The sequence below is a fragment of the Pteropus medius genome, unplaced genomic scaffold, assembly GCF_902729225.1.
Source record: "Pteropus medius unplaced genomic scaffold, Ma_sr-lr_union100, whole genome shotgun sequence".
Classification (NCBI taxonomy): Eukaryota; Metazoa; Chordata; class Mammalia; order Chiroptera; family Pteropodidae; genus Pteropus; species Pteropus medius.
The window spans coordinates 3,130,493-3,144,881 of record NW_024354886.1 but is presented as its reverse complement, the minus strand read 5'-3'; the positions used below and the strand labels follow the sequence as shown (position 1 = coordinate 3,144,881).

The 14,389-nt window shown below is 46.0% G+C and overlaps 1 long non-coding RNA gene across 1 annotated transcript in view; it reads right to left on the bottom strand.

The window, feature by feature from the left end:
- Positions 1 to 14,389, bottom strand: part of LOC120597545 (uncharacterized) — a 30,818-nt gene that overhangs the window by 1,064 nt on the left and 15,365 nt on the right. The window contains exons 2-3 of the long non-coding RNA XR_005651411.1: positions 2,289 to 2,594; positions 1,353 to 1,480 (exon numbers count right to left, since the gene is read on the bottom strand). This is a non-coding gene — a long non-coding RNA (uncharacterized LOC120597545). The remainder of the gene's footprint in view (positions 1 to 1,352; positions 1,481 to 2,288; positions 2,595 to 14,389) is intronic.

Below are 14,389 nucleotides of genomic sequence, written 5' to 3'. Positions count from 1 at the left end.
GAGGACCACTGACCATCGCCCCTGGTTTCCATTCCCACCTACCGCTGCTTTGCATGGAGCAAAAACTGACTCCTCCAGCTGCCTCCACTGAAGAAAGGCCCAGACAGCGGGAGGGACAAAATGGCACCCCAAAGGGGATTGGAGAGGAAGATGATTTAGGTTACAGCACTGGGCACTGTCCAAGGCCAGCTTGCCTAGACTTTGCCAGCCAAAGAAACGCCTTTCTTATTTCTGATGTGCTAATGGTGACTGTGGGCCATCCTTTCTCTCAAGCCCTCCCTAAAAATTGAGAAGCCAAACCAAACCTTCCACAAAAAATGAAACCAGAGAGTGTTTGGCACAGCCTTTCTCCCTGGGTGAAAAGCAGGTGTCCTGGATCCAGGTGTGGCGGGACCACCTGCTCTGATAGAAAGCTGATGGCTCTCCAGCAGGTGTCTCCTTACTGGCCCAGGATGAGAACTGACCTGCCAACCTGGAAGTCAACCTGCTAACAACCCCCCACCACACCCCTTGCCCCAGGGGACAGGGTAGTTTTCCAGGCCACACACATGAGTTTCCCTGATGAGGCATTTTTCTGTATGACAATACTCTGCTCTTGGCCACAGGCAGAAAGAAATGAGTGTGATGTGAGTTCTGGAAGAAAACCAGTAGGCACATCAAATCAGAGCCAATACCAGCCCTGGTTGGAGCAGCGCCCCACCCCACTGACCACTGGAGAAAGCCAGGAAAGGCATCCGTCCCCTCCTCCCACATCATCCTCATCCACCTGTGGCCTTACCTGAAATTGCACCATACACATTCATTCTTTGGGAATGAGAAACTGCATCTCTTCAAATGCTCCCCCACACAGGACAGGTAATACATTAAGCTGTTATCAGTCATCTACACCTTAATGTGAATTAGTTGATCAGTTCTGGAATGTTATACCTGGAATGGGCCTAGTCCAACACCTCTTTTTACAAGTGAGGAAAACTGAAGCCCAGAGAGGAGGCGACTGACTCAAGGTTAGGCATCAAGGTGGTGGCCAAGTCAAGAGCAGGAAGAGGCATGAGAAAGAATGTACACAGGTGACTGGAGCGATGAGGAAAACCCCAATATAATCAAGCGTCTCCAAGCTTGCACTTTATAGGTGAACTCAGAGCTGTATCTACTTGTTCTCCCAAGAGAAGGTGAGAAACAGAACCAGAAGCAGCTCCCACCTTGCCCCACCCTTCAGCATAAAATGTCTTCGAAGTCTCTAGTTTTATCTTAAAATTCATTCGAATGCAACATTCTATTCTAAAATATATTCTGGTTTATTTTCACATAAAAACCATAGTGAGATTTATTTAGTCAGATGCCATTTCACTTACCGGACGGGCTGAGATCAAAGTTTGCGTTTCTGGGGAGGGGACTTGGATGGCTGGGACAAGGATGAAGAGACTCCTCGTTGCGTGCCCCTTTATGCCTTTTAAAATTTTATGTCCTCTGCAAACATTGCCTAGTCAAAAAATAATAAAATTTAAACTTAAAATGTAGGTGGGTCAGGGTATAGGGAAACAGGTCCTCTTGTTCCGATGGGAAAGAACACAAACGAGAACAAGCAGCCTGTTGGACAATTGTGATATCTATCCAAAGGTTAAATATGCATGCCTTTAATCTAATAATGTCCAGTCTGGGGGAGATGACCCCTCTGCACAGTCACCACCACATTACTTGTGCTGAGCCTGAGAGGCCGGCCTGGACATCTAACCTTCTTTGAAGGCCTCATTGACTGAACAAAGACAAGGACCTAGATTTTTGACTTTCCAGTCCGGTGATCTTCTCATACTACCTCTTGAAGAATTGCTCAGTGGATAATAATAAAACGATAACAGCTGATGCCTACAGAGTGCTGGATTTGTGTCTGGTTCTATTACGTAGACCAAATTCCTTCAGTTCTCATAACCGCTGTATGAACTAGCTACTATTCTCATCAGCCATGTGTGATAGGGCGCGTTAGTGTTAACCCTGCCCGAGGTCACACTCGCTGCCCCACAAGTGGCAGAGAGAAGATCTGAACCAGAAGCCATACAACAGTAGGACGTGCATTCGTATTAGCTACCATTTATTAAGCAACTTCTATGTGCTAAGCCGCTATGCTAGCGTCTGTGCAGTGTTTTAACAAGGTCATCGCCATAGTCCTGCTTTGAGTGCAGGAGGTGGTGGGGGTTGGGAGGTGTCGCTGAGAGAACTGAAGAAAACAGAAGATACTGTCCCTGCCCTTAAGAAGCTGTCAATATGTGTAAGAATATGACAACAATCCTTACATTTGTGCAACACTTTACAGTATTCAGAGTCCTTTCATTATCTCATTTAATCTTCTTGACAATCTTGCCAAATAATTTTCATGAACTCTGCTCCAAGATGAGGAAACCAAAGCTCTCCAAGTCACATAGGGCTGCCCCCAAGATCATCCAACCGGCCAGGGGAGGAGCTGGAACCTGACCTCAGGTCTCATGACTCCCTGTCTACTAAAGAGGAATGAATGACATGCTACTTGACAGCCCAGCTCAGTGGTTTCCATCCTGCTCCAACATGAGGACTCCTTTTTCTTTCCGGAAATTGTTGCAGTCCTGCAGATGAGAAGAGTGGTTATTTTGGGCTTTAGTCAACCGGGGAAATTCATAGTGGAAAAAAGACCAGGGCTTCAGCACAGTCGAACAGGAGACAGACATTACTTACACAGTTGGCAGGCAATACTGGGAATACAAATAGACATACAGACTTCTGGCAATAATTCTGCAGCCCATGGACAGGTAACAACTTGCTGAGACCATACTGCCAGAGCAGCTCGGAGAAGGATACATCTCCAAAGTCCACCTTCTTAAATAGGGCACAGGGGGAAAAGAGCACCAAAATGCAATGGGATTGGCAGAAAGAAGAGTGGAGGAATTGTTGGGAGCAAAGGACCTTGGCCGAGGGAGACAGGTCTGTGGGAAATCCAAAGGGTATGTGTGTGTATATGTATTTCTTTTAAAGGGAAAGGTTGATTCTGGGTGCCCAAGAGCCATTTGAGCAACTGGGGTAAGAAGCAGATTACAAGTGAAGAGAGTGGTCCAAACCCCTTATCTGCTGCTTTTGGAGTCAGATCTGTTTTGTAAGTCAGATTTTAGATTTAAGAAAAGCAACACAATGCCTGTACCATATATTTTGTAATACCACCACTAGCAGGATGTGGACAGCATCCTATATTCAAGCAGATTAATATTTCTGCAATGAAGTATATAGGTCATCATAATAGGTGGGACTATAGAGCGACTGTAAATGACCTTGCATTGTTCAGGATAGGTTTTGTTGCCAAAAATGTTTTGTTTTCAGAGTTTTTAGGCTTTTGAAATTGTAGGTAAGAGATTGAGACTTAAAATAAGTGCCATTTTTGGCCAGCTTGCTAGGTGCTGGGCACTATTCTAAACTGACCTACATGCATTATCTCATTTAATCTTATGTCAACACTATGAAGTTATAATCCTCAATTAGCAGTCGAGAAAACTGAGGCTGAGAGATCTTGAGTGACTTGCCTCAGCTGGTCAGTGGCAGGGCTGAGACCGGATCCCTAGCACCTGTGGCTCCAAAACCAATGCTCCCCCCACCACACACCTGGAGAAAAGAAACCCATTCTGCCAATCTCGCAATTTTGGTTGGGTCACCACTCTTCAGCCCCGAAATTACCCTTCGAGAACAAAGAAAAACTGGACTCCAAGGCTGTGGTAGTGAGTAGCCACTCCATGCCCTGGCCTGTGTAGAAGGCCTCCATGTCTGGTGATCACTTACTCAATTTCCAGAATCCGTTTAACGCGATATGGGGCAGGAGTTACCCTCACTGACGTCAGAGCCGAGAGGCCTGGGTGCACATACCAGCTCTGCAAAAATCCTATAAAACATTAAACCTCCCAGGGCTTTTGTTTCCTCGCCTGTTAAATGAAAGTAATAACAATACTATTTGCTTTGTTGCTGTTGAAAGGATTAAGTGAATGAATATATGTTAAGTATTAAGAACAAAACCATTTAAAAAATTATTCCTGTGGAAAAGCCTTTTCTGCTCCAACCAAACATTCTCTTCTCTCCCCTGCACACTTGGCTATCTAAGCTTTTCTACCACTTTCCCTCCACTTATTTGCCTATATATGTTTCTTGCTATCAAACGCTGAATACCTGGCACATCACAGACATTAAGTGCTGAATGAATGAATAACTGAAGGAAGGAAGAAAAGAAGGAAAAAGGCTCTCTCTGCCTGCAAAAGCTTATAATTTTACTATGAAGAAAGTCATCAAGGTGAAAAGAAACATATGACCCACATCTTCTATAGGCATATCCCAAAATCTTACTTCCCACAAAGCTGTGGGGATGGGGTTTGCAAAAATCACGTGAGTTGCCATCCCAGACACCATGGGACTGACAGTATAGGCTGGGCGATAGGACATGTGCATGTGAAAAATAGCTGCGGAACAAGATTGTGGCACTTGCCAACCAAGGCACAGTCAGTGCCACTGGAAGTCCAGAGCTAGGAGAGGGCAGAACAATGTGGGCTGAGTCACAAATGTGCGTGTCATCCTTGCTCAAGGTAAAATAGAATGGTTGAGTAATGATAGGAGCAATGTCACAAGGCAGGATGAACCAAGTGCATGCTTTCTTGAGTGGTGGGCACAGCCTTGGGTGTGGAGTTCAGGAGAGGGAGAGAAAAAGAAGGAAGGCTTTTTGCTAGCGGTCAGGGCAGGATTGCTGAGGCAGTGGAATCTGAATCCAGAGTCAGGGCCGCTCCAGAGCTCATACTGGCTTAGAAACCTCAGAATTGAGTTGGCTTCTGTCTTCCCTGTGATCTCCCACTGGACTGTGTGCTCTTCTAGGTCTGGGGTTCTGATAACTTTAAGTAATTTGCTTTCATTGTAAAAAAGAATAAGAACAAAAACAAGGAGGAAGGAAGAGGAGGAGGAGGAGGGAAGAAGAGGGGAAGGGGGAGTAAGAGAAGAAGAAAATGCAGAGAAGCAAAGAGAAAAAATAACCATAATCCCATCTCCCAAAAAAACTCACTCAATATTTGTTGCCCCGCCCACCCCACCCTTCTCCCACCCTTCATCCACCCTTCCACCCACCCACTCATCCATTCTTTATGTAACCACTCATCCTTCAATTCATCTATCCATCCATCCATACATCCATCCAACCATCCATCTGTACGAGTTCTTAGTTGCAAACAACAGAATACACTCTAACAGAAAAGGAACTTATTTTAAAAATATTAAGGATTCATGGAATCCAGAAGGGGAAATAGGCACAGAGGCTCAGTATTTAGGGATGGCACCTAAATACTTTTCCAGCTAAGCCACCATGGCAATTATTAATCAGCATAAATTCTGCAACTTGTCTCACTCTAACTATGGTGGAAGTTGGATCCCAGAACATCCCTCCTCTTGCCCTAAAGGCCAGATACCTCCTCCAACCCCCTTCCCCAGGATCTGTTTCCTTAGTTGCTCTTCTCCAAATCAAAATCTCACGTGGGTGTATATGATTTGTGGAACTTAGGTCACATGCCTACACCTTAGTTGCAAAGGAGTCTGGGAAAGAAAGCAAATTTCTGGCCTTTGGAGAAATGGGATTTATGATATGGGGAAAACCCACAAACACAGGAAAGTTGATCAAAGATACTGGTGACCATAAGGCACGATAAATGTTCCCTGTACTATATGTGGTATTTCTCAATTCCAATTGAATCATCTTCTGAATCTCCAGTGCCTGGCACACAATAGGCACTCAATTCATGAGGAAGGAAAGGAAGAAAAAGGAGGGAGGAGACTACACAATTACATGCTGCCTTACTGAGCCAGGCTGAGCGAAGACTTTGTTTGCGTCACAAGACGCCTAAGACCTCCTATGGATTATGAAGGAAGGGGACTTCCTTTCCCAGCATGGAAGCACAAAGCTGTCTTCCCACCGCCATTGGAAAAATGCTCACATAACACCTTTGCCCACGGCATGCAGCATCTGGACCATATGGAATGCTGTGTCCTGAGTAGTCACTTTCTCAGTAGCCTACCTGTTGGTTTAATGTCACTGAGTGTCTCCCCCTTCCCCAATCTAAAACAGTTACTGCAAAGGCAGTGTTAGAGGCCTACCAGGGTGATAAAGATCACTGGCACTAAATTAAAGCAGATCTCGTAAAAACTATCTTGTTCTTTATGATCAAGGTGTGCCATCACAGAATTATACGGGTCTGCCTTTTAGAAGTTTACGCTGTCTTTTAATTAGTAAGAGGCAAGATACAGACACTTAAATAACAAGGAACTAACTCTCTTGCTGCAAAATGTCTCTGTTCCCATGGTTTGGGGACCGCCAGGTCAGCATAGGCTGGGCGAGATGAGGGAAGGCTGCTGAGAAGAGCGCGGTGTTGAGGGATGAAGTAGTTAGGGTATTGGCTTGGGAGCCACAGCAACCTGCATTCTTCCCTAACCCCATCAAAGCAGTCAGATACCATATCTTAAATTCCTATAGCATCATGTACTTCTCCTTATCATAGCTGAATTTCATTTTGGTGATTATCTGATCAATGTCTCCTCCACTCCGCAGTGAGCTTGCCATTGTGCCCTAGAAAGGCGCTAGGTGGGTGGAGGCTGGCAAGGACCAACCAGGTCAGGGCGAGGAAGCAGGGAGGGTGAGGCTGAGACCCAGCACAAAGACAGTCTGCAATGCCCACCCCGCCCCGCCCCCCCACACCCCTTTCCCCTAGGGAGGAGCAGCTAATGTGTTTCTGGAGTGTTCCAATCCAATTAGCGGCCTCCCCTGCTCCAAGGAGGGGCCCAAGCCACCACTCCCTTCCCTGAGGTGGAGACTGGGTGGGGAGGGGGTGCTGAGGAGGTCTGAACACCCTGACCCAGCTCCTCCTGGCAGCGCGGCTGGCTCGCTGTCGCTGCAGAGGCTGCTATGACAGCGCCCGTTTCTAGGCGACTGTTCTGGGGAATGGTCTGTTTTGGCAACCAGAGGGCCCCTGGGTAAGGGGGGCCGCAGGCCGCCGCGTCATTTGCATAGCAACCTCCTCCCCTCCCGAGCTGCACACTGCCCTGGCCTCCCGCAGGCGGACAGCCGGCCCCGCGGTCCCAGCCCCGGCCCTCCGCCCAATTCAGCCCCAACGTCAGACCCGCCCTGCTTTGTCACTGCCTTATTGCCCGGGTCCCACCTCCAGGGGAGTCGGAGGCTGCTAGCGGCATTTCCGGAAAGGCTGGTACCCTAGGGAAGTGGAGAAAACGATGCTTGGGGGCAAAACACAGAAGGGGGTGGGGGAGAATGAAATATAATCTTTTCCAAACCAGAGTCAAAGTCACATGGCTTGGTAGCATCAAAATGCATTCTGGATAACGTGGTTGGCTCACAAAATGTTGATATAGGTGAACCCTCAGCTAAGCGCTAGGAGATGCTCAGAAAATGTCTTTGGATCATTAAATTGCAAGCATTCGTGTGAGTTTGGAAATGGGTAGGCCTGGGAAAAATATTTACCTAGAAAAATCAGGCAGCGATATTCTTAGGAAATATTTTTCGAAAACTTGCAGGAGGGACTCGGTGACAGTATTATCTGAATTTCAGAAGAAACCGAAAGAGAAAATAGATACACAGATCAGGAACTCCTGGAGGCCCCCCGCTCTGTCCTGCACTCGCCCACCCTCCACCCCCTAACTACACCTGCCAGCTTGAGTCCCGTGATGCCAACTGAGATACCAGGCTCGGAACACGCAGAATGACATTAACTGCCCAAGGACACATGCCCTGGGCTGGAAGCCGAGAAGGGGGTTGGGCAGGGGCAGGTCACCCCAGCTGAACGATCACATTCCCTGGCAGCTGTCCAAGGGGCAGCTCCAGGCTGCACCTGTTTGTGGGGCGATTTGCTTTTATCAGTATTGACACAGCAGCTGGGCCAGGGAATAGCATAGTAATAAATAAATGAGAGAGAGTTGTGGGGGGGAAAGGCCGGAGCCAACGAGGCGAGGCAAAAATGCTGAGGTCTTTTTTTGCTTGTTGTATGTCAGCGCGTTCAATCCAGTTTCCCCACCCTGAAATCTCTGAGGATCACGGAGCAGGCTTGGCACGGGAGCTCTGGGTCTTAAAGAGATAGAATTGCAGAATTGGAAGCACCTTAAGATCCTTTTGTGCCAGGTGTCCCTAACCAATGATCTCAAGGTTACTTCACCTGCCACTTTCGGTTTGTCAGGAATCTCAGCAGGAAGGGAGTTCCTTCCTCTTTCTGCCAAGTTTCAGCGTCAGGGAGACAATACAATTAAAGTGTAGGTTTTGGAGTTAGTCAAACCTGGGATCAAATCCTTGCTCTGTCTAGCTGTGTGATATTGGGTATGTTAAGAAACCACTCTGCGTCTTAGTTCCTCCCCAGAAAAACAGAGAAAATAATACTATCTATTTTTGCAAAGATGCAAGAAAATATAAGCAAAGGCCTCAGTATATGTTTATTTGAGACTTTTGAGGGGAAAAACAAAAACAAACAAAAATGGGGAAACTGATTTGTTCCAGAAATGGAAGAGGGAAAGCAAAAGCCTGATATACTCTTTGTTCCCTAAACAAGACTAAACATTGTCTGTTGGTTTCTCAGCCTGATTTCCAGTCTTTGAGGGCTGCAAGCAGACTCACCTCAGTTCTAGTACAGTGCCATGCAGTAAATGGGATGCAAACAAACCTGGTCATCAGAAGCCACCTGACCGAGCCCAGAGATAAATTGCACTTGTAAAAATTACTTGCAATGAGTCACTGCCATGTTTCAGGCTAGTGTAGCAACTAAGAAGGTAGGCTGAGCTGTCAGACCACTGGACTCTAACCCCAGCCTCAACATTTACTAGTCATGTGCCTGTGACAGGTTATTCAACCTCCATGAGCCTCACTCTCCTTATCTGTAAAATGAGCATAATAATGCCCCATAAGCTTGTTGTGGGGATCTAATGCATGAAAAGCATATAGTGAGCGCCTGACACAAAGTGCTTAATCAAGTTAGTACTTGTGGTCATTGTTGTTAGATGAATGAGGCCAGGGACTGTGTCATATTCACCCCTGTAACCCCAGATCCTCAAACAAAGCCTGGCATTTGATAGAGTACAGTATTGTTTGATGAATGAATGAATGGCAAGGCCCCTGCCCTCAGAAAGTTAAATCTATCTAAGAAATATAAGACATAAACTGCCTATGCACTCACACGTAGGAGACAGCAGAGGGTTAAAAACCATTCTGCCAGTCCCCAAGCCCCAGAGGCAGACAGTCCCTTTGATCCTTCAGTTTCATCTATCCAGGATGCTTTCAAGAGAGGAAAACAGGAAGTATCCCTGATAGCCCAGCTTGCTCTGGTTTTTTTGTTTTGTTTTGTTTTGTTTTGTTTTTTAATGATGGGGGCTGGGGGGGGAGAATGGTCCTTTAGGTCACATTTTGCCAGGAAATCAGCCTTCTTCCTTTCAAATGATGGTGCTTCCCGAGGGGCAGATAAATCGTTTTTTGCTCAATGCAGAAAGATGTGGTCCAGAAATGGCAAGGCCGGCAGGTTGGGGTTCCTTAGTGGACCACAGTTACTAGACTGCAGGTGTTTCTAGAGCATACTGTCCTTAGCATTCACTCACTCACTCACTCACTCACTCACTCACTGTTGACTAAGTGCCCAGCCTTGGGCTGGACCCTAGGGTTAAGGCTCAATGTCCACTGTCCAGGATATGAACAGTCCAAAGACAAAGGACAGTGAGATCAGAGAGGACAATCTGAATACAAGTGAGAATGCTCTAAAGGAGAGAAGCAGTAGCAGTCATGAGAAAGAGTGGTAGGAAAGAAAAACGGAAGAGAACAAAAGAAAAACCCTGGAGGATAAATGTATAGGAAGAAGAAAAGAAAGCTTTTGAGAATTTGCGGCTAGGATAGCAAAGGCCTTCTAATAGAATAATTGTATACTGGATACCTGCAGGAGAAGGCCATAACCCCTAGGGACACACAGGATGGCAGGAGTGGACAGAAGCAGAAAGGAGAATAATGGCTTAAAACTGCAAATCTGACTCTGACCCAGCCAGGCCTGAAAAGGACGTATTTGCTACCCCTCAGCGTGCGAAACTCACATTTATGTTTAATAAGTTCTGTCATACATTTGTCCATGATGGACACGAGGGAACTTTCTAGGAAAGTGGAAGTATTCTGTATCATGATAGATGTATAGTTTACAAGGGCGAATCCATTTGTCAGTATTACACAGTTAAGATTTCTGCATTTCAATGTTTGTAAACTTCACCTAAAAAAGAACTATACAAAATAACCGTCAATGTGGAAGAGGGAGCAGAGGTAGGGGCGAAAGGAGAAAGGTAGAATGTTGATGATCGCGGAAGCTCGGCGAAGGGAATATGGGGGTTCATAGTACTGTTTTGTTTATGTTGAATCTGTTTGAAATTTTTCACAATAAAAGCATTTTTAGAAATTGCTCATAATGTGTCCTCAAGCATCGGCTTATCAGGAAGGCAGCTGAGACATTATCTAATCCAGTCTTCCTGCTATAGATGAGGAAATGGAGGAGCACCTTGACTTGTTCAAGGTGTTCCCAGATACCAAATGGCAGAGCTGACGCTGGAATCTCAGGCGGAAGCAGTGCCCTTTTGACCTTTTCAGCTCTCGCTCACTTGTGAAGAGTCCGCTGGAATTTGCCCCATATCCTGTGTTGCCTTTCTAACACCCAGGCCTAGGACTTGTGCAGGGAAGCTGTGTGGGCTGGAGGTTGTCTCTAGGCTGCAAACCACTTTATTCTCCACTGTTTTTGTTCTGAAAGGTGTGGGGACACACAAAAAAATAACTCTTCTCTCATCGTCTAAGTTCTTCTAACTGGGCTAATAACCAAATTGACAAGAGACAGATTAACAGAACAAAATGTCCAAAATTTATTATGGATGTTTGTGTGTGGGTGCCATAGATATGAGTCCCAAAGACACACTGGGCAGTTAAGGTTTATACGCCATTTTGGACAAAGGAGAAGTGGGTAGAAGTCTGGGATTTCAATGGGAAAGCAGGTAATTCACAAGCAGATGAGAAAGAGCAAACATGTGGTAAACAAATTCTTGCTGGGCAACCCAGAAACAATGGGATACAAAGGAGAGTCTACCAAACAGACTTTGCTTGGATCCTCCCTATCTGCAGCTCTAAATTCATATATGCTAAGATGAATATGCTAAGGCTACCTTCCTGAAGCAGGTTCTTCCATCTGAATTCCTTTAGGGAGGTAAGGGAGGAGGGTCAAAGGTTCTTTTGTTTCTTAATAACTGAGCTTAAATCAACATCCCAAGAGGCATATTTTGGGGTGGCAGAACTTTGGTCCCTTTCAAAGGTAATCCTGAGCTTGCAAGGATTCAGTTAGATCCCCTGGCTGCCACTTCCAAAGGCAGAATGGGAAACCCACACTATTAAAGATTTCCAGGAACAGCGAGTTGAAACTATATGGGGGCAGAGTCCCAGCTCACTGGTTGACAGGCTTTGCCTTAAGGCAGGCAGTTCACCTCTCTTACTTTGGTTTCCTCTTATTTGTAAGAAGAGGGTGGATTCTATTATTTTACAGGATTGTCAGGAGGATCTCAAGCACTCTGAAAAGGAAAAGAGAGCCATATGAATGTGAGGGAGCATAATCACAGAGAGAGGGATCGCAGGAGAGGGAGGAAGGGAAGCTGTGAGTCTCCTGCGGGATTCTCAACTACTGACTTTCGGATCGTGCCTTAGGGGAAAAGATTTTGGGGGGTTTGGGATATAATACTTATTACTGTCTCACGCTTGCCACATATTGTTTCTTGCTCTCTCTCTAATATGTCATTTACTCCTCCAAAACGCCTTATGGGGACTCAGGTACTATTAGTTTGCTCATTTTACAGATGGGGAAGGAGAGGCACAGAGACCCTTAAATAACCTGCTCAAGGTCATACAACTGGTGAGGGCAGAGCTGGGACTCAAAGCCTGGCTCTCCTGCGAGGGAAGGCCACACATTCAACTGAGGGCAGAGGAGACTCCTTGTCACCTCGGCACTTACCACTCACCATCAGGAGACTTGGACTTCAGTTCCATCCAGCTCCACCACTTACGAGCAATGTGACTTGGGTCGAGTCAAGTCACCTCCCGGAGCCTCAGTCTCTGCAGCTGTACAACAGCGATAATAAAACCTGCCCCACCTACCTCACGGGGAGGATGTGAGGGTGAGATCACTAATATTGCAAATGCGTTAAGACAGGTCCAAAGGGCGACGAAAATAAAGAATCATGATTATTTCTTCAGAGAAGCATTTCTGGCCATCACATGGGGACATTCCAGCTCTTCATCTCCTCAGCCCACCCTCAACATGCCGAATGGTGGAAGTCAGAAGAACCCAGTCCTATGCATCTCTTCAAATATTGTTTTGGTGGAAAAGGGGAAGAGAGGCATCACAGACTGTACTGGCTTAAGTATTCCCCAAACAAACATCTTAGAGCATTGGCTTAAGGTTTTATCCTAGGCCCAAGGTTCAGCAAGGCCCCTTTCTTCTGTTTGTCATAAAACAAACAGGCTTTTAGCTACTTGGGCAGATTTTACTAGCAATCAGCCTGAGAGATAAGTGGATCACGCTCAACAAACTCACATGGGAGTAATTTGTACCCAAGAGCAGTTTATAATTTATGTTTTTGAATCTACAGTCAGGGAGCTGTCTTCGCAGTGACTAGACATAGTATCCCCATTCTGTACACCCCCTCCCATCCAGGACTGAGATAATAGAAACGGGAGCACTGGGCAGGAAATCACAGTCCAATGTGTGCCTAGCTCATTCTTATTATAAGACTATAAAAATTTAAGGTCAGGATCTCTTTCTGTTTATCTGTTCTGTATGTCCCCCTCCCCCACTTCCTTACTTTGCATTTCTGTAGCACTTAGCACAAGAGCGCAGAGAATGTTTGTGAAATGAATGGAATTAGGGGAAAGAGAATGCAGAGGTTTGTAAGTTTCCCAGAGGTCAAGGCAAAGTCTAGTGTGTGGTTCTTCCTTGGGACCAGCATGTTCATGCCTCTTTGTTACGGCTTCCTCCTGGAAACTCACGGCCTACTCATACTGCATTCAACTCTATCTAACTTTACAGGGACCATATTTTCAACCCCCGAATTGAGAGACCAGGCTTGACAGAATATTTGAAACCAGGAATCAATATGCCAGGAGGAATATTGTGCTCTTCTGTTGGCACTTGGATTTATAATACTCTCCTTCTGCATTTTGGCAGATTTTTCTCAACCTAATTTGCTGGTTTACAGCTTTCCTTACAGTGATTAAGTTGACTCCTAAACATATCTAGGGAGGTTCCTTGAACTCATCAGTAGACCTTCAAATGAACTCACCTGGTGGCTTATTAGTCCTATTCTGAAGCTTGCCCATTTCTCTGTTACCCTCTTCTAATGTCCTTCCCGGAGTCCACTAGGCTTCCGTCCACTACCCAGAATGCAGGTGGGGTGAGTGGCAGAGTATGGTCAGGCCGGACGGCCCGAAGGTACTGGCCAAGGCAGCAGGAGCTTTGGGTTCTAATTCCAATTCTGCATCTAATCCATGGTGTGTACTTGGGGAGGTCACTTTTCTCTGGGTCTCATCTCTAAAATGGAGGGGGATGGTGGAAAGCCCAGACTCAAAGTCTTAATGACCTCTTGGAATTCAAGCACCTAGCCAGTCACGGGATGTGAGAATTCACCCAGACACTCTGTTTTCCCTCCTGCAGTTTGGGGATAAACTGTTGGTGCTCCTATCTAAGGCAAACACCTTCACTGGATCCCCTCCCCTCCTCCCTTCAGCAATACTCCCTCCTCTTTCCTCCATCATCGTTTTCTCCCTCTTTGCTGAATCATTTGCATCAGCATATAAATATATCTAAATATATTATATTTTCACCCATCTTTAAAAAAAAAAATCTCTCTTGACTCTACTTCCCCTCCTGCTTCTCTCTCAAACCCATTTCAATCACTCCGCAACTCCACCCAGACTGCTATTCCCTACGGTCCCCAATTCCCTCTACGGTGGTGGTCAAGCCTAAGGATCACCACTGAGTCTTCGTCTTACTTGACTGCCCAGCAAAGATCAGCTAATCATTTCTTCTTCCTGGAAACACGTTTTTATTTGGCTTCCACAACACTGCATTCTCTTGGTTATTCTTCAGGGTCTACTCTATGGTTCTCCTCAACTCCTTCATCTGTAAATGTGGGAGGGGCCTGAGGCTCAGTCCTTGGATCTGTTCCCTCTCTTCATTAATCTTATGGTGATCTCATTCAGTCTCGTGGAGTTAAATGCCACCTGTCTTAGCCTAGGTCTCCCTAGAAGAAAAAGTTTAATAAAAGGTTTGCATGCAGGTAGTTTATATGGGAATGAAATTCT